General features: G+C 32.2%; 1 pseudogene; it reads right to left on the reverse strand.

Annotated features, from left to right (window-relative positions):
* Nucleotides 1–422: 422 nt before the first annotated feature.
* Nucleotides 423–16,489, reverse strand: part of LOC113862346 — a 93,906-nt pseudogene continuing 77,839 nt past the window's right edge.

The following is a 16,489-nucleotide window of genomic DNA, read 5'->3' on the forward strand; positions in this document are numbered from 1 at the left end:
CTAGCTGTCCTGTATGATCCATAATGTCCTCCTACAGGTGAACTATGACAAAACTGAAGCACAGAATGGATCTCCTGATCTGGAATGCACCTGCGGATTACCTGGTCACTGCAAAATCTCCACAAATAAGGGTCATCCCAAACATAATATTTAGCCTCACTTTTCAGTTTGGCTATCTGTGCTCTAGATGCATCTGGAGGAAAGACACCTGTAACCAAGTAATTCACAATATCAGCAAACCAAGGAGTAATATCATGCAACTGCATCAACTGCTCCTCAGGAAAATCATCTCTAATAGGAAAGGGATTAACATTCCCTCCCTCAATCCTACTCAAGTGGTCTGCTACCAAGTTCTCTGCACCACTCCTATCTCTGATCTCAACATCAAACTCTTGAAGGAGAAGCATCCACCTGATCAATCTAGGTTTAGCATCGGGCTTCTTCAACAAGAATTTCAAAGCTGCATGGTCAGAAAACACAATAATCATAGAGCCTAGCAAATATGAACGAAATTTATCTAAGGCAAATACAATAGCTAGAAGCTCTTTCTCAGTAGTGGTGTAATTAACTTGAGCTGCATCCAACGTGCGAGAAGCATAGGCCATAACATGAGAAAGTCTCCCAACCCGCTGAGCTAAAACAGCTCCAAGTGCAAAGTTGGATGCGTCGCACATGAGCTCAAAAGGAAGCTCCCAATCAGGTGGCTGAACAATGGGTGTGGTGGTCAGCCGCCTCTTCAGCTCCTGAAAAGCTAGCTGACAGGGCTCATAAAAAACAAACTCTACTTCCTTTTGCAGCAGCTTAGACAATGGTAATGCAATCTTGCTGAAGTCCTGTATAAACCTCCTGTAAAAACCTGCATGTCCAAGAAAGGAACACACTTCTCTCACAGAAGTGGGGTAAGGTAGAGAAGCAATGATATCAATTTTAGCCTTATCAACCTGAATACCCTGACTGGAGACTAAGTGACCCAAGACTATACCCTGTGTGACCAAAAAATGACACTTTTCAAAATTTAACACAAGGTTAGTTTGGATGCACCTATGTAACACCTTAGATAAATTCTCTAGGCATGCATCAAATGAAGAACCATAGACAGTAAAATCATCCATAAACACCTCCATGCAACTCTCCAAAAGGTCAGAAAATATACTAACCATACACCTCTGAAAGGTGTCCGGAGCGTTGCACAAGCCAAATGGCATCCTAGTGTAAGCAAATGTGCCAAATGGGCAGGTGAATGTGGTCTTGTGCTGGTCCTCCGGTGCAATATGAACCTGCATGTACCCAGAAAATCCATCTAAAAAGCAGTAATGGGATTTACCTGCCAGCCTTTCCAATACCTGATCGATGAATGGAAGAGGGAAATGATCCTTGCGAGTTGCCCGGTTAAGTCTCATGTAATCTACGCAAACTCGCCAACTGTTTTGAACTCTAGTTGGAACCAACTCATCATCCTGGTTTTTCACCACAGTCATCCCAGTCTTCTTTGGGACCACCTGCACAGGACTAACCCACTTACTGTTAGAAATAGGATAAATAATACCTGCTACTAGTAGCTTTGTGACCTCCTTCTTCACAACATCTAGAATAGTAGGGTTGAGTCGCCTCTGTGGCTGTCTCACAGGTCAAAACTCATCCTCCAATAAAATTCGGTGCATACAAATGGCAGGACTAATTCCAGGAAGATCAGCAAGGGTCCAACCAATGGCCTTCCTATGATCTCTGAAGACCTACAGTAATCTCTCCTCTTGATCATATTTGAGATCCCGAGCTATAATGACAGGAAGTCGCTAGTTGTCCTCTAGGTAAGCATACTTCAGATGTGCAGGTAAAGGCTTAAGCTCTATTGATGGAGATGGAGCTAGATCAACTACTGGTAGTGAATCATCTACTGGTGTAACCATATCTGCTGCACCTGTAACATCAACACTACAAACAGCACACATAGAAGAATCATCACAAGCACATGATGGGTCAGTAAGGTCTGAGGAATCAGCAAACAAATCATCTAAATTTGTACAATCATCAACAAGTAAATCAATAACATCCAAACTGAAAACAGAATGGTTTTCTGTTGGGTGTCTCATTGCCTCAAAAATGTTGAACTGCACCAATTTGTCACCAAACTCCATAGAAAGGGTCCCTGCATGCACATCTATATTTATTCGCGCCGTCCTCAAGAATGGTCTCCCAAGGATCAATGTAGCATGGCTGGGCAGGTCATCCTCTATCTCTAGAATATAAAAATCAGCAGGGAAAAGGAGGTCCTCAACTTTGACAAGAACATCTTCTACGACACCAAGTGGCTGCTGATGACAACCACAAACCGTGTTGCCGAATTAAACGATCTTGAATTGGATTTCACACAATAAAAATGAAATTATTACTGCACAAATAAGAATTGAAATAAGAAGTAAAAATAGAATAGAGATGGAAAATGGCGCCACAATCGCAAGATTGATAAGCCAAGGAACGATCGCCACAAGAGTTTTGGCCTCTTGATAAGATCAAAGAAAATTGGCTCACTCAAGAACCTAGAGTCACACGCTCTCACAAGAGTGTTCAATCTCAAATTATATTCAAAACTAATTAAAAGTGTGTTTACAAGAGCTTATATATGCCTAATGCTTGTAAACTAATACTAACGCAAACCCTAATGGGCTTCTTGTACCAACAAGCCTAAATTCAAATAGACTAAATAAAATAACAAGATTTTATCCTAAATAAAAACTCAAAATAAGTAATGACTAATATTAAAATAAATAAACTAAACATAATAATTAAATCCTAATAAAACTCGTTAGAGTTCAAATCCTCTAAGCATATGTAATTGATTATCTTGGACTTTTCTAACTCTAAATTGAGCTCCCTTTCAAATAAGACAGCAACAATCTTTTCTAAGTCTTCATTTATTCTTTTTGCCCTTGCCCTTGTCATTGGTCCTTGAAGCTCTTCCAATGCCTTCAAGTCTTTGTCTTCAATGGGCCTTCCTTGATTCTCATCAATCCCTCTTTCTTCAAGAAAATTTGTCCTCAAATTTGACTCTTTATTAGCTACATCAACGAGAGATAAATCAAATACATTAAAAGTAGCATTAACACCATACTTACCTAATAAGTCCACTTTGTATGTATTATCTCTAATCCTCTTTAAGATTTGAAATAATTCATCCCCTCTTGTTTGAAGCCTTGCATTTCCTTGCATGGGAAACTTTTTTTCTGCACATATGTATCCAAACCGAATCTCCAGGTTCAAATTCTACTTTCTTCCTTCCCTTATTGATATACTTTGCTTGTTGCCCCACTTTCTTTTCAATTTGATGTTTTATTTTTCTAATTGGAGGTAGGCAGTAAGATACTTCTTTAGGGAAGACATCTTCAAAATCCTGTAGAAGAGAGAAAACACTACTAGGCAAAATATCGTTAGCAAAGGAATCCATAAATTTATTATGAGGACTTTCTTTATATAGAGGTAAGCACATAGGCCGAGAGGCCAACAAAACTTTCTTTACTTCTTTTTCTCTCACAAACAAATTTTCTCTCCTTTCATATTGGTTTTTTTCTTCACCTTTCTTTTTACTCTCATATTTCTCACTTGTAAGTGTTTCACCTTTCTCTTCACTCTCATATTCCTCACTTGTAAGTGTCTTCACTTTTTCTCCTTTCTTTTTAAGGTTCCCCTCAAACTCACTCTTTTTCTTTTCATCTTTTCTCTCTTGCTCTCTTCTCAACCTCATGACTATTTGATCATCACACACTTGACTAGGAGTCATGGGCACTAGAGTGATTGTGCTCCCTTTATGTATAAATGTGAACTTGTTGGAATGACCATCATGAATAGCTTTCTTGTCAAACTGCCAAGGTCTCCCTAAGAGTATATGACTTGCTTCCATAGGCACTACATCACACAAGACTTCATCTTTATACTTGCCAATAGAAAAAGTAATTAAAACTTGCCTATTAACAACCAACTCCCCTTCATCACTCAACCATTGTAGCTTATAAGGCTTGGGGTGAGGAGTAGTAGTAAAATTCAATTTCTCAATAAGTCGAATACTAGCCACATTGGTACAACTACCACCATCAACAATAAGAGAACAAACCTTTCCAAGTACCAAACATCTTGAATGAAAAATATTTTCTCTTTGTGTGGTATCATCCTCCTTAGCTAAACTACCCAAGAGACGTCTTACCATAAGCAAATCTCCCTCGTGGCATAAAGCTTCAAACTCACTATCCTTTTCACTTGAAGCATGTGATGATTGAGATGAACTATCACTTGAGATCTCACCATTCTCTCTCAAAATCATGGTTTTCTTGTTTGGACATTGGGATGCAATATGACCCTTTCCAAGACATTTGAAGCATTTGATTGCTCTATGCTGAGAAGTAGGAGAAGCAGAAGTATTAGTAGAATTAAAAGAAGTTTTAGAGGAAGGTTTACCACTTTGCACAATTGTATCCTTAATTGATATTTCCTCCTTCTTTACTTCTTCCTTCCACCCTTTTGAGTTGTAAGAAGAGACATTCTTCCTCAAAGTACCCTTTCTCTTTAGTTGTGCTTCTACTTTAATAGCTTGGTGAACCAAATCTTCAAGTTCCACATAGGGATGAAGTTCCACTATGTCACGGATGTCATGGTTCAACCCATTTAAGAAACGAGCCATTGTTGCTTTTCTTTCTTCAAATACATTAGCTCGTATCATGTCAACTTCCATTTCTTTATAATAGTCATCAACACTTTTGCCACCTTGCCTCAAACCTTGAAGCTTTGTATGAAGCTCTTTATTGTAGTATGTAGGAACAAATCTCCTACGCATTAGGTTCTTCATTTCAGTCCATGTATCTACAGGCTCCTCATCATATCTCCTTCGGTCCCTTTGAATTTGATCCCACCACACCAACGCGTAGTCATAAAACTCTAGGGAGGCCACCTTTACTTTCTTTTCTTCACTATAATCATGGCATGAGAATACTTGCTCTATCTTCAATTCCCACTCTAAGTATGCTTCAACATCATTCCTTCCATGAAAACTAGGAATTTTTATTTTAACTCCACCAATTCTTTCATTTTCTCTTATTCTTACATCTTCTCTTCTTCTTCTTTGATTCCTCCTCTCTCTATTATCTCTCCACCTATCATACCTACTTTCTTCATCATCTCTCCTATTTCTTCTTCTTTCTCTTGAAGAATTACTAGAGTCTCCATGGGCATGTGAAAAATGATCACGTGACCGCCTTCTTACATTATTTGCCAACGCCTCTTGAACATTCCTTATTGCTTCATTTTGCCTTTCAAACATGTTTTCAAATCTTTGAGCAAGTCTTTCAATTTGTGAGGCAGGAGTGCTCTCTCTACTTGATCCTCCTTCTTGAGACATTCTACAAAACAATAAAAGTTAATGCAAAAAGAAAAGGTTCTCTCCACTCGCTAAGTGTTTTCACTCAGTAGATATTCACTCGTGTTTCACTCTAAATTGGCTTTTGTGTAAGGATTTCTCTCTTGCCTTTTTCCCCTCAAATGCTCTCAAGAGTTCTTAAGGAAGTCAACATCCAATCCACATAATTAACCAAAACCAAGAGACAATCAATCAATGAGACTCAAGTGAAGCCAACAAAAGAAAACTCTAAGACAAAACTAAGGAAGTCAACAAGACAATAGAAAAAAAAAACTAAATAAGAAATAAGCACACTCAAAAATAGATTGCAAATAAGACAAAATTGGAGAATTTAAAGAAGATTATATAACGTTAAACAACTACTATTTTTTTTATTTTTTTGTATGGAATCAAGCAAAATAAGTGAAAGATTGGAAGAAATAGATCAAAAACACACTTTTCTATGTTGCAATTTTTTTTTGTAGTATATTTTTTTTTCTTTTTTTTTTCCAATGAGCAACGTGTGATGAATAGTACTTTTCAATCCAATTCTAATCAAAGCTCTTGATACCAATTGATGACAACCACAAACCGTGTTGCCGAATTAAACGATCTTGAATTGGATTTCACACAATAAAAATGAAATTATTACGGCACAAATAAGAATTGAAATAAGAAGAAAATTAATAAGAAGTAAAAATAGAATAGAGATGGAAAATGGCGCCACAATCGCAAGATTGATAAGCCAAGGAACGATCGCCACAAGAGTTTTGGCAAGATCAAAGAAAATTGGCTCACTCAAGAACCTAGAGTCACACGCTCTCACAAGAGTGTTCAATCTCAAATTATATTCAAAACTAATTAAAAGTGTGTTTACAAGAGCTTATATATGTCTAATGCTTGTAAACTAATATTAACGCAAACCCTAATGGGCTTCTTGTACCAACAAGCCTAAATTCAAATAGACTAAATAAAATAACAAGATTTTATCCTAAATAAAAACTCAAAATAAGTAATGACTAATATTAAAATAAATAAACTAAACATAATAATTAAATCCTAATAAAACTCGTTAGAGTTCAAATCCTCTAAGCATATGTAATTGATTATCTTGGACTTTTCTAACTCTAAATTGAGCTCCCTTTCAAATAAGACAGCAACAATCTTTTCTAAGTCTTCATTTATTCTTTTTGCCCTTGCCCTTGTCATTGGTCCTTGAAGCTCTTCCAATGCCTTCAAGTCTTTGTCTTCAATGGGCCTTCCTTGATTCTCATCAGCTGCACAGTGCTCTTGTTTGCTAGCTGGACTACAATTCCTGTAGGAATCAAATCTCCAATCTGCAAGGATCTAAAAACAGATGCAGGCATAACATTAATTGAAGCACCTAAATCCAGCATAGCATTTGTAAAAACTTCCTCTCCAATAGTGCAAGGGATGGTGAAAGTTCCTGGATCCTTGCACTTTTGTGGCAACTTAGGGAGCAAGTTTTGTGGAATGATTGCAGACACATTTTTATTCTAGAGGAGTGCAGAGCCATTTCTTCCCATGCTCACTCTCTCATTGCCCTTTAGCTTCAAGGAGGGAACTTTGCATATTTTGGAACTTGTCGGATGGCGTCAAGGAGGGGAATATTTACTTCTATTCTGCTGAACATGTCCAGCAACTCATTGTCCGACTCTGGTTTTTTTCTTGCTGCTGCTGGTCTGCTCGGGAAAGGCAACGGAACATGTTTTTCAATGGCACTACTATCATTTTCAGAATCTGGTGCTGCAGCTACAACTGCTGGTAACTCTTTTCCACTTCGCAGGGTAATAGCACTCACATTGCCCTTTGGATTCATGACTGTTTGAGAAGGCAAATTACTGGAGCCTTGAGACTGAATCTGACTCACTTGAGTGGCTAGCTGTCCAACCTGAATCTTCAAATCCTGGACGGTTGCTTGCAAGTTCTGTTGAAACTGCAGGTTGTTTGCAGCCATCTGTTGCATCATCTCTTGGAATGATGGCTCGCTCTTTTGTGCAGGAGGAGGTGTTGAAGGTGGAGGTGGTTGTTGCCTGAATGGAGGCTGATATTTGCCTGCAACAGGTTGAAATGAAGATTGTTGACCTTGTTGCTGCTGCCCCTATTTCAGGTTTGGATGATCTCTCCAGCCCGGGTTATATATCTGGGAGTACGGGTTATAATTCTGCTGTTGGTGTGGAGATCTATATTGCTGCTGTTGGTTGGTGTAGATTCCAGAAATATTCGCATCTGTCTCTTGCAGGGTAGGGCATGAATCTGTAGGATGCTCAGTGGAAGTACATATCCCATAGACTCTTGCTAGCTGCTCACTTACTGGATTCACTTGTTGTTGGCCAATTGCCAAATGCCTCACCATGGTGGTCAGCTCATTGATTTTGTTTTCCAGCCTTTGATTTTCCACACCATGAACAGCACCAGTACCAGCACCAAGTGCTATCTCATTCACTCCCTTAGCGGCTCCTCTGAATCCGAATTGTTGAGTGTTGGCTGCCATGTTTGTAATAAGCTGTCTCGCAGCCTGTGGTGTCTTGTCCATCAATGCTCCTCCACTTGCTGCATCTATCATGCTCCTGTCCATCAAAGTTAGCCCTTCATAAAAATATTGAATTAGTAATTGTTCACTTATCTGATGGTGAAGGCAGGTAGCACACAGCTTGTTGAATCTCTCCCAGTAGTCATACAAGGTCTCTCCATTCAGATGCCTTATACCAAAAATCTCTTTTCTTATTGCAGCGGTTCTGGAGGCAGGAAAGAATTTCTCCAGAAATAACCTCTTCATTTGATTCCATGTGGTGATTGTTGAAGGTAGAAAGTAGAGCCAATCCTTCGCAACACCATCCAGGAAGAAGGGGAACGCCTTCATCTTGACATGGTCTTCAGGCACTCCTTGTGGTCTCATGGTGGAACACACCACATGGAACTCTTTTAAATGCCTGTGAGGATCTTCTCCTGCAAGTCCATGAAACTTTGGCAACAAATGGATAAGTCCAGATTTAAGCTCATAAGAGGTTGTTTCATCTTCAGGATATTGGATACACTATGACTGATACACAACATTAGGTGTGGCCAATTCCTTCAAAGTTAGCTCAGGATTATCAGCCATGTTCTCCCTAACAACAGGAATAACAGTAATAGTTTCAGAATCACCAAGTAAGCTACCACTACCACTACCACTACCACTGTTTTTGCTAGATCTTATCCTCTGAAGTGTTCTTTCTATTTTAGGGTCAGGTTCATGCAATATAACAGGGTTGGCCCTGTCATTCAAGGTTAGAACCAACAAGAATAGAAAATACTCAATGAATGCACAAAGTCAGTTTACAAAGCAAGTACCATCAAAATGCAAGATATGAATGAAGGAAGACCATGATAAATCTCTTTTTGGTATGGGAAAACACCACAAAAATTTTCAGATTTTTTTGAATTGAATTGCTATGGGAACTAGAAGCCTAAAGTCAAGAAAAATAGGTCAATAAATACTGAAAAATAAAAAACTTTTAGAAAACAAGCAATTTTTGAAATTATGGGCAGCCTCAACCGGCAATGCAGGTTGCATTGGATAGGAAATTTTTTTCTACCCCAAATGCATATGCAATAAGCTTAATTCTGAATTTTCTAGCAAAAAATATGCTACTTTGAAGTTTCGCAAAAATTTTCTCGGCCACCAAGATGTATCTTTTTTTCTATAAATGATTTTTGCAATCTACCGACTCTAAACACTAATAGACACTAAAAGAAATGTGGACACATAAATTCAGATCAAAATTCAATCTCTAGCTATTTTTTTTGGAATTTTTCAAAATCGGATGAATAGTGCATGAATAGTGTGTGAACAGTACGTGAACAGTGCACGATGAACAGTGAAATCTGATAGCAATTATGCAGCATCTATGTTTTCTATTCCTACTAGTCCTCTGTTTTTCGCATCCAGCCGCACACAATTGACCACAATGGCACCAATCACACAACTAAACACTAAAAACACGAATTAAATCTGCAAAACTAAATGTAATAAACAAAAAAAAAATAGACAAACAGAATCCCTACGACGAAAATGAAAACGCCCAAGAAAATGCACACGAAAACACAAACAAAAATGCACACGAAAACGCAAACGCAGAAGAGTGGTGTAGCTCCAGATATGGTCTTTTCAAGAAACTGTGTCAAAACAAGAATTTATGGCGGGAATTAAGAAAGATTTAAATTTAAATCCTAAATGACTTACCAACACAAATCTAAACTAACACATCAAAATAATATACTAAAAAGACTCAATTAAATCGAAAACATAGAGAGAAAGATGTATTAAAATATGACTATCAGTACCCCAACACTAGTAAGAGATTAGGACTAGCTACCCTGTGTTGCAATCGGGACAAAATGCTAGACTATCTCAACTAGTGCTTGTGCATCCCTTGATTGGTTTGAGTATGTATTGCTTGAAGTGACCACACAGAATGATGATGTGCACAATGAATGATGATCCTAAAGGGATCAATGTGCGATGTGGGAAGCATTGCTTGAACTGCAAGCATAGAACTTTCAATCTATGAAACTTAAAACAATAATGGATAATCGGTTATTTTATGGAGGAAGTAAAAAAGAAGAGTATAAAAAATTAATAAGTTTATGACATATTAAATAAGTAGTAATAACATTTTATTTATTAGTATTGCATATTTCCTTGTAAAATAATTTATAGGTTATATGTTGTTAAGGATTTGACAAGTATACCAAGCTTTCGATGTAACATAAAGGGTTGTCATATCCACATGGAATGCAGACACTTAAGCGATTTCAATCATCCAAATTAAAATTAACAAACTCCTAAATAACATTCACAAATTTACAACTATGGTTGTTTGGTTTTTGGTTGATTGAATGCGTGACGATAAAAGTAGGATGACAAAATGCAGATGTACTACGATAATAAAATGCAGGGATTTGATTTCATCTATCACTAACTTCATATTTTATTCGTAATATAGTTAGAACAAATACCAAGGTTTCATAATGCACTCCCATTATATTTACTCGTTAGATTTCTCTCACCCGAGATTCTACGATATATTTATTGAGTGATAATTTCTTACTTAAACAACAAATAATCTAGCATTTATAGCAAGAGTTATTTATCTTACAATAGATTAAAATTTATTCCTAGAGTTTCAACCTAATGTGTGAGTTTATCCTAACTTGATCCAAGGTATTTTTAGATCATAAATCATTTCACGTAGGGTAGAAACAAGCATTAATATCAAAATAAACACATTTCAACTAGTGAAAAATAAACAAACTATATTAATAAACTAAAATACTCATAAAGTTAAAATTATATCAAATACCCTACGGAGTTCTAGCAACTCATGGCGTACAAAATAAAAAGGAAATACATGAAAAAGAGATAGAAATTAGCTCCCTAGTAATGTAGCTTTATCCCCACAGTTATCCTTTGCTCTGCAATCCCTGAAGAATGTCAAGCCTCCATCGTATTATCCTATTTCATTTTTGGGCTCTTCTGAATTTAGAGCAATTAATGAATTTTTGCTTGAGCAAGCTGCAAGATCCACACAGAAGTGCCTTGACAACTCTAGTCAGTCTAGCTTAGACAAGCTCTTCTCTCACTTAGATGAAACTCTTACTCAAGTGAGACATTTTTTGCTCAAGCAAAATTGAGGCAAAATGCACCTTATTTTATTTAATATAAAATATGTTTACGCTAAACATATTTATAGTTAGTCTCACTATATAATAAAATTTTCTCTTGAAAAAAGGATGTCTCAACGTAGATATTCACTCTTATGTAAAATGCATGTCATTAAGTTTTGAGTTATCAACAATGTAATAATAGTTAGAATTTATGTTTTATAATTTAATGGAAATAAGATGCCTCGCAGATGAAAAGTAAAATGAAAAAGAAAAAAAAAAGAGAAATGAAAAGATTTCTTTTCATTTTAATGTTATTTATTATAATTTAAATTTTAACATATAATTTAAAATAAATAAAATTATATAATGTTATTAATATATTTTAAATGATTAATAATATAAAAATATTAGTTCCTTTACAAATCTATATATTCTGCAGTACCAAAATTTTGGTACACTGTAATAATAATAATAATAAATAAAAAAAAATTGTTTTGAATAAGTTTTTGAAATAATTATTTTAACTACTAATTGAAATTTAATTTATTAGCTGAAATATAATGAGTATTCATATTTGTTGAAGTAGTTGAAATATATGCTTATACTAGCGTTTTATGCAACGCTACTCTAGTTAATAATTTTGATTTTTACTTACAAGTTGAAAATACTATTCTTATTTTTATCTCGAGACTCTTTTGTACGTTCTCATTTATTTAATTAAAAAATTTTAAATAAGAATTAAATTAAAAAAATATCATCCTAATTTTTAAGATTTAAATAATTAAAATATTCCTTTTAGCTTTTGAATAACTTTTTGGGAAATTTTGCACAAAGCACACTGCATATCTAATAATAAAACATTTTGTCTAAGTTTAATCATAAAACCCTGCTTTAATTCAACGGTATGTTGCTTATACTTAATGTACTCTTTCCTAATTAACTAAAACGCACGGCAAAGAAAACAAAAAGTAATTAAAAAAATGTTATTTATTATAATTTAATGTTAAATTGGTCTCTATCAGTACCAATTTTTTTATAAAATTAAATTGTTAATATTAAAATTATGATTTTATATTAACAAATTATTTTATTGATAAAAATATTAATATATAGTATTAATATATTAAATATTACTATAATATATTAATAATGTAAAAACATTTTATATGAACGCTTTAATATTAAATCCTATTTATTTTTAAACTCTTTACAGTTTATACTAATAATTTATTTTTTATTAAATAAAAATTATAATAACAAAGACTTTTCTAACTTTAACAATTTTTATTTGTTAGTGAACGGAATTTTATTTATTTATGACACATTATCCATATTTCGTAATAAAATTGATGTCAACTATAATATTTATAATACTTTACAATGGAACATTTGTTTAATTCAAATATTAATTATTACCTCTAATTTATAATAAATAAAAAATTCTCTGTACATCGTAGATCATTGCCATAGGTAAATTAGTTTTTAAAATCAATAACAACAGCTCTAAATGTGTTTACATTTACGATAACATATACATGTTTGCATTATTAAGTGAGACAATGATAATATAATATACATGAAAAGCGGTTGCGTACGTAAATGTCAAACTAAATTTATTAAAAATCATGCATTCTAATTTCCACGTCATATTGAGAAAAATTAAACAGAAATTTTTTACATAAATTTCAGAACTGAAAATTTTATAAAGTGTCAATTCAATTACATTCTCGTAGTAACATCTAGCAAAATCATTCTTATCTTTCTGGACTAAAAAACACACTATTGTTTGAAGATGAAAGGTTCATTTATTTTTCAATTATATTTTTATGTAGTTATTATCATTTTTCCTTCAATTTACACATACGCCAAAGATAAGGATAAGTTACGATAAATAGATTTTGTATGGAGGCTATATGAGACCTCATCCACAGATACGTTACACCATCATCCACAAATCAGAAGGTAGAATCTCTTGCAGATTTTGCAGCTTATGACCATCCATCCCTACATCATCTATCGTTTACGTCTTCCTCATCATTCCCCCAAAACAGCATAGATTTTTGTTTTTGGCAGATTCCATTTCGTTTTTAACAATATCAACATAGATTTAATCCATTTTTTTAATGTTTTCTTTCTATTGCTTTAGGTTATTTATCATATTTATTATTTTTGTCTCTTTTATTCTCCACTCTCACTAAGTAGTTGCAGTTGTTTATGATCATTTTCAAATAGGCACCAGTCTTTGTTTCACGAGTGGTTCAACGTGATTCCGATTCGACATTTTAATTGCATACATGCATGTACTTAACTTGAATTTAAAAACGCTTATTTATCTGTGATTCATAATTTCAAAGCAAATATCGATTTGAAGTTAAATTGGCATAATATGCCTTCCGATTAAAATTTTGTACGACAACGATGATATAATTTATTGTTTTTAACGTTAGCATTAATATTTTAATAACATAAGACAATGATATATTAGTTAATTTATAGGATAAAACAGTTTATTAAGAGCTCGTTTGATTTAATTTTTAATTCTTAAAAATTATATTTTAAAACAATTTTATAAAATTATTTTCAAAAGAGATAAAAATAAAATTTATTTGATAATTTAATTTTTAAAACCATTTTTAAAAAATTTTATTAGCTTTAGAAAGACAAAAAAATAAAAAATAAAAACACCTAAATAGTAATTTTATTTCCAAATTTTAAAATCTAAAAACTACAAATATTTTTAAAAATAATTTTTAAAAATTAACGTGACAAATAAATTTTTTTCTATTTTTTATTTTTAAAAACAAAATATTATATTTAAAAAGAGAAAGCAAATAAGTCCTAAGTATTTTGGTGGTGTTTACTAATTAAATTTAGAATTTTTCTTTAATAATCTGAGGTAATATTAAATGTAATTAATTTATTAAAATAAAAAAAATTTAATTGATAAATAACGTTAATACCTCGTATAATATAGTACTAAAATTTTCTCGTAATTTACATTACATGTAAGGTTGATATTTATATTAGATTTAGACTTTTCTCGATGCAAACAAAATTAAAGTGTAACTTTTTAATATTTTTATATTATTTTTATTTTAATTAAATTTTTATTTTTATAATTTACCATTAAATCAGAACTTTTATGGAAGTCTAATTTTAATAAAAAAATGAAACTAAAAATGTTTAAGAAATATATTAAATTTTGTTTAAAACTTTACCTAGTCATAATTGATATATTTCGTAGATTATGTAAGATAAATCTTGATTTTTATCTTAAAAATATTAATGTATTAAATGTATAAACAAGTAAGTAGATACCTACTTAGCTGGAAACAAATAAATAAATAATTTAACTTAAATCAAGGCAAAATATAATTATATTAAATAAATTTTATGGTTAAATATAAAATTTGGCTAAATTATGACATTTATAAATGAGTATTTTTATTTATTTATTTTTCTATTGAAAGGAAAAAATTGCATGATAAATTAAAAAAAGAATAAATATAAAAATATTATAAATACGAGAATTTATTGTTTTCTTACTAGTTCCTTAAGTATGCTAGGGTGCTTGAGTAGTCATGGATGAAGCAAAATTAATTGAGAGGATTTATAATTTTATTTGATTAAAAATTATAAAATAATAAAATTATTTTATAAGTAAATAGACATTAGTAAGATGTGTAACATCTTTAATTTATTTGTCTTATTTTTAAAAAAATAGAAATTTTAGTGCAGGAATTTTTACTATAGCGAGAAATATCTCACTTTAGTGAAAAAGAACATTATGGATCATGCTCTCTAAAGTATTTTTGCTATAGCAAGAGAGTCTCGCTATAATTAGAAATAGATAAAGATGACTCAACAATTCTCTTACCGCTATAGCGAAAGAGACATTCTCACTATAGTGAAGATTCTTGTTGTAACTAGAATAACATATAACAGAAAAAAATTATTGTTTAGCAACCATACTACATGTAATTAATGAAATTACACGATAAAACGAAATAAAAGGTTAAGTAGATCAAACTTAATTCTTCTCTTTTAACCATTATTATTACAAACTCATAGACCCTTTATATTTTCTCTATCTTTTGTCTTGTATGATCATTGAAGGTAATTGCTTGTAAAAAATAATATTAATATTGCATGATCATTAAATGCTAATAGAATAAGTATGAATAGTTGGTATAACACAGGGATACCAATATTAATTAAATGAAAAAAAATATAGAAAGGTATAATAGGTGAAATCATATACTCTAGATCTCATCTAATTTTTATCAAGAGTTGAACTATTGTCCATTCTTTTGAATTTAAACTTTTTTGGTTTTTAATTCACTGCACATCCTTTCAGTTTAAACAATTAAATCAAGATATTATTAGTACTTGAAAATAATATGGGACGATAACTTAAGAACTTACTTTAAACTCTTTTATTACTTTTTCACATATATACTTATCCATGAATAACATGAATCACTACTATCACAACTAAAATCACCACTATTTGAGTATAAATAATATTTGTTCAAAACTGTTTATTAACTTTAAAATTTTCATATACTACAATTTTCAACAAAATTAATATTTCATATAATTGTTAGGATTCTTTTCCTTCTCTATTAACATTTCTTATAAACTTCAAATTAGTAAATTACCCTAGCATATCTAGGGATATTAATCCTTATAAACCCAAATTTGACAAATGAAACATCTTTCATAAGTTTCTTCTCGTAAATTAAAATTGACTTGTATAATGTGCTAATCAAATAATTATCATTTAAATGAACGAAACTGTATTGTTACGTTAAATAAAAAGAGAAATTAAAATAATGATAGATTTTGCTTTAAAGAAAAAGAGAGTCAAAGAATGGAGAGTAAAGTGAGAAAAATATCTAAAGTTGTGGAATGAAACTAACCTAATTAATCTAAAGAACAATGGAGTATGTATACTTATAACAATAATATGAAAAGTTAAATTTAACATTAAAAAATAAATGAATTTGAGGAGAGAGAAAATGATAGAGCGGCAAAGAGAGATATAATTTTGAATAATGTTGCTACTGTGAAGAGTTGATTGAGACATCTTTCGTATATGTATTTTTAAATTAAAAGTTTGTTATAAAATATTTAAAATTTTATTTTGTGAGAAATAATACATTAAACAATTTTAATTTTAAAAGAAGAAAAATTAAATATCCATACACCCTCAAAAAATATATTAAAAAAATAGATATTTCTTACGCGTCAAGTTTGATATCCTTAACGAAATACAAGTTAACCAACCAATCTTGTTTCGTAAATAAACCAAGTTATAATTCAATATATGCGAACTAATTATTCGTAAATTGAATTAAAATCACAACATACTCTAAAATTAATGCACTGTATATAACTAATTTGAAAACAATAAATATAATTGAAGTATAGTTGAAA

The sequence above is a fragment of the Abrus precatorius genome, unplaced genomic scaffold (assembly GCF_003935025.1).
Source record: "Abrus precatorius isolate BTA unplaced genomic scaffold, Abrus_2018 Scaffold3, whole genome shotgun sequence".
Taxonomy (NCBI): Eukaryota; Viridiplantae; Streptophyta; class Magnoliopsida; order Fabales; family Fabaceae; genus Abrus; species Abrus precatorius.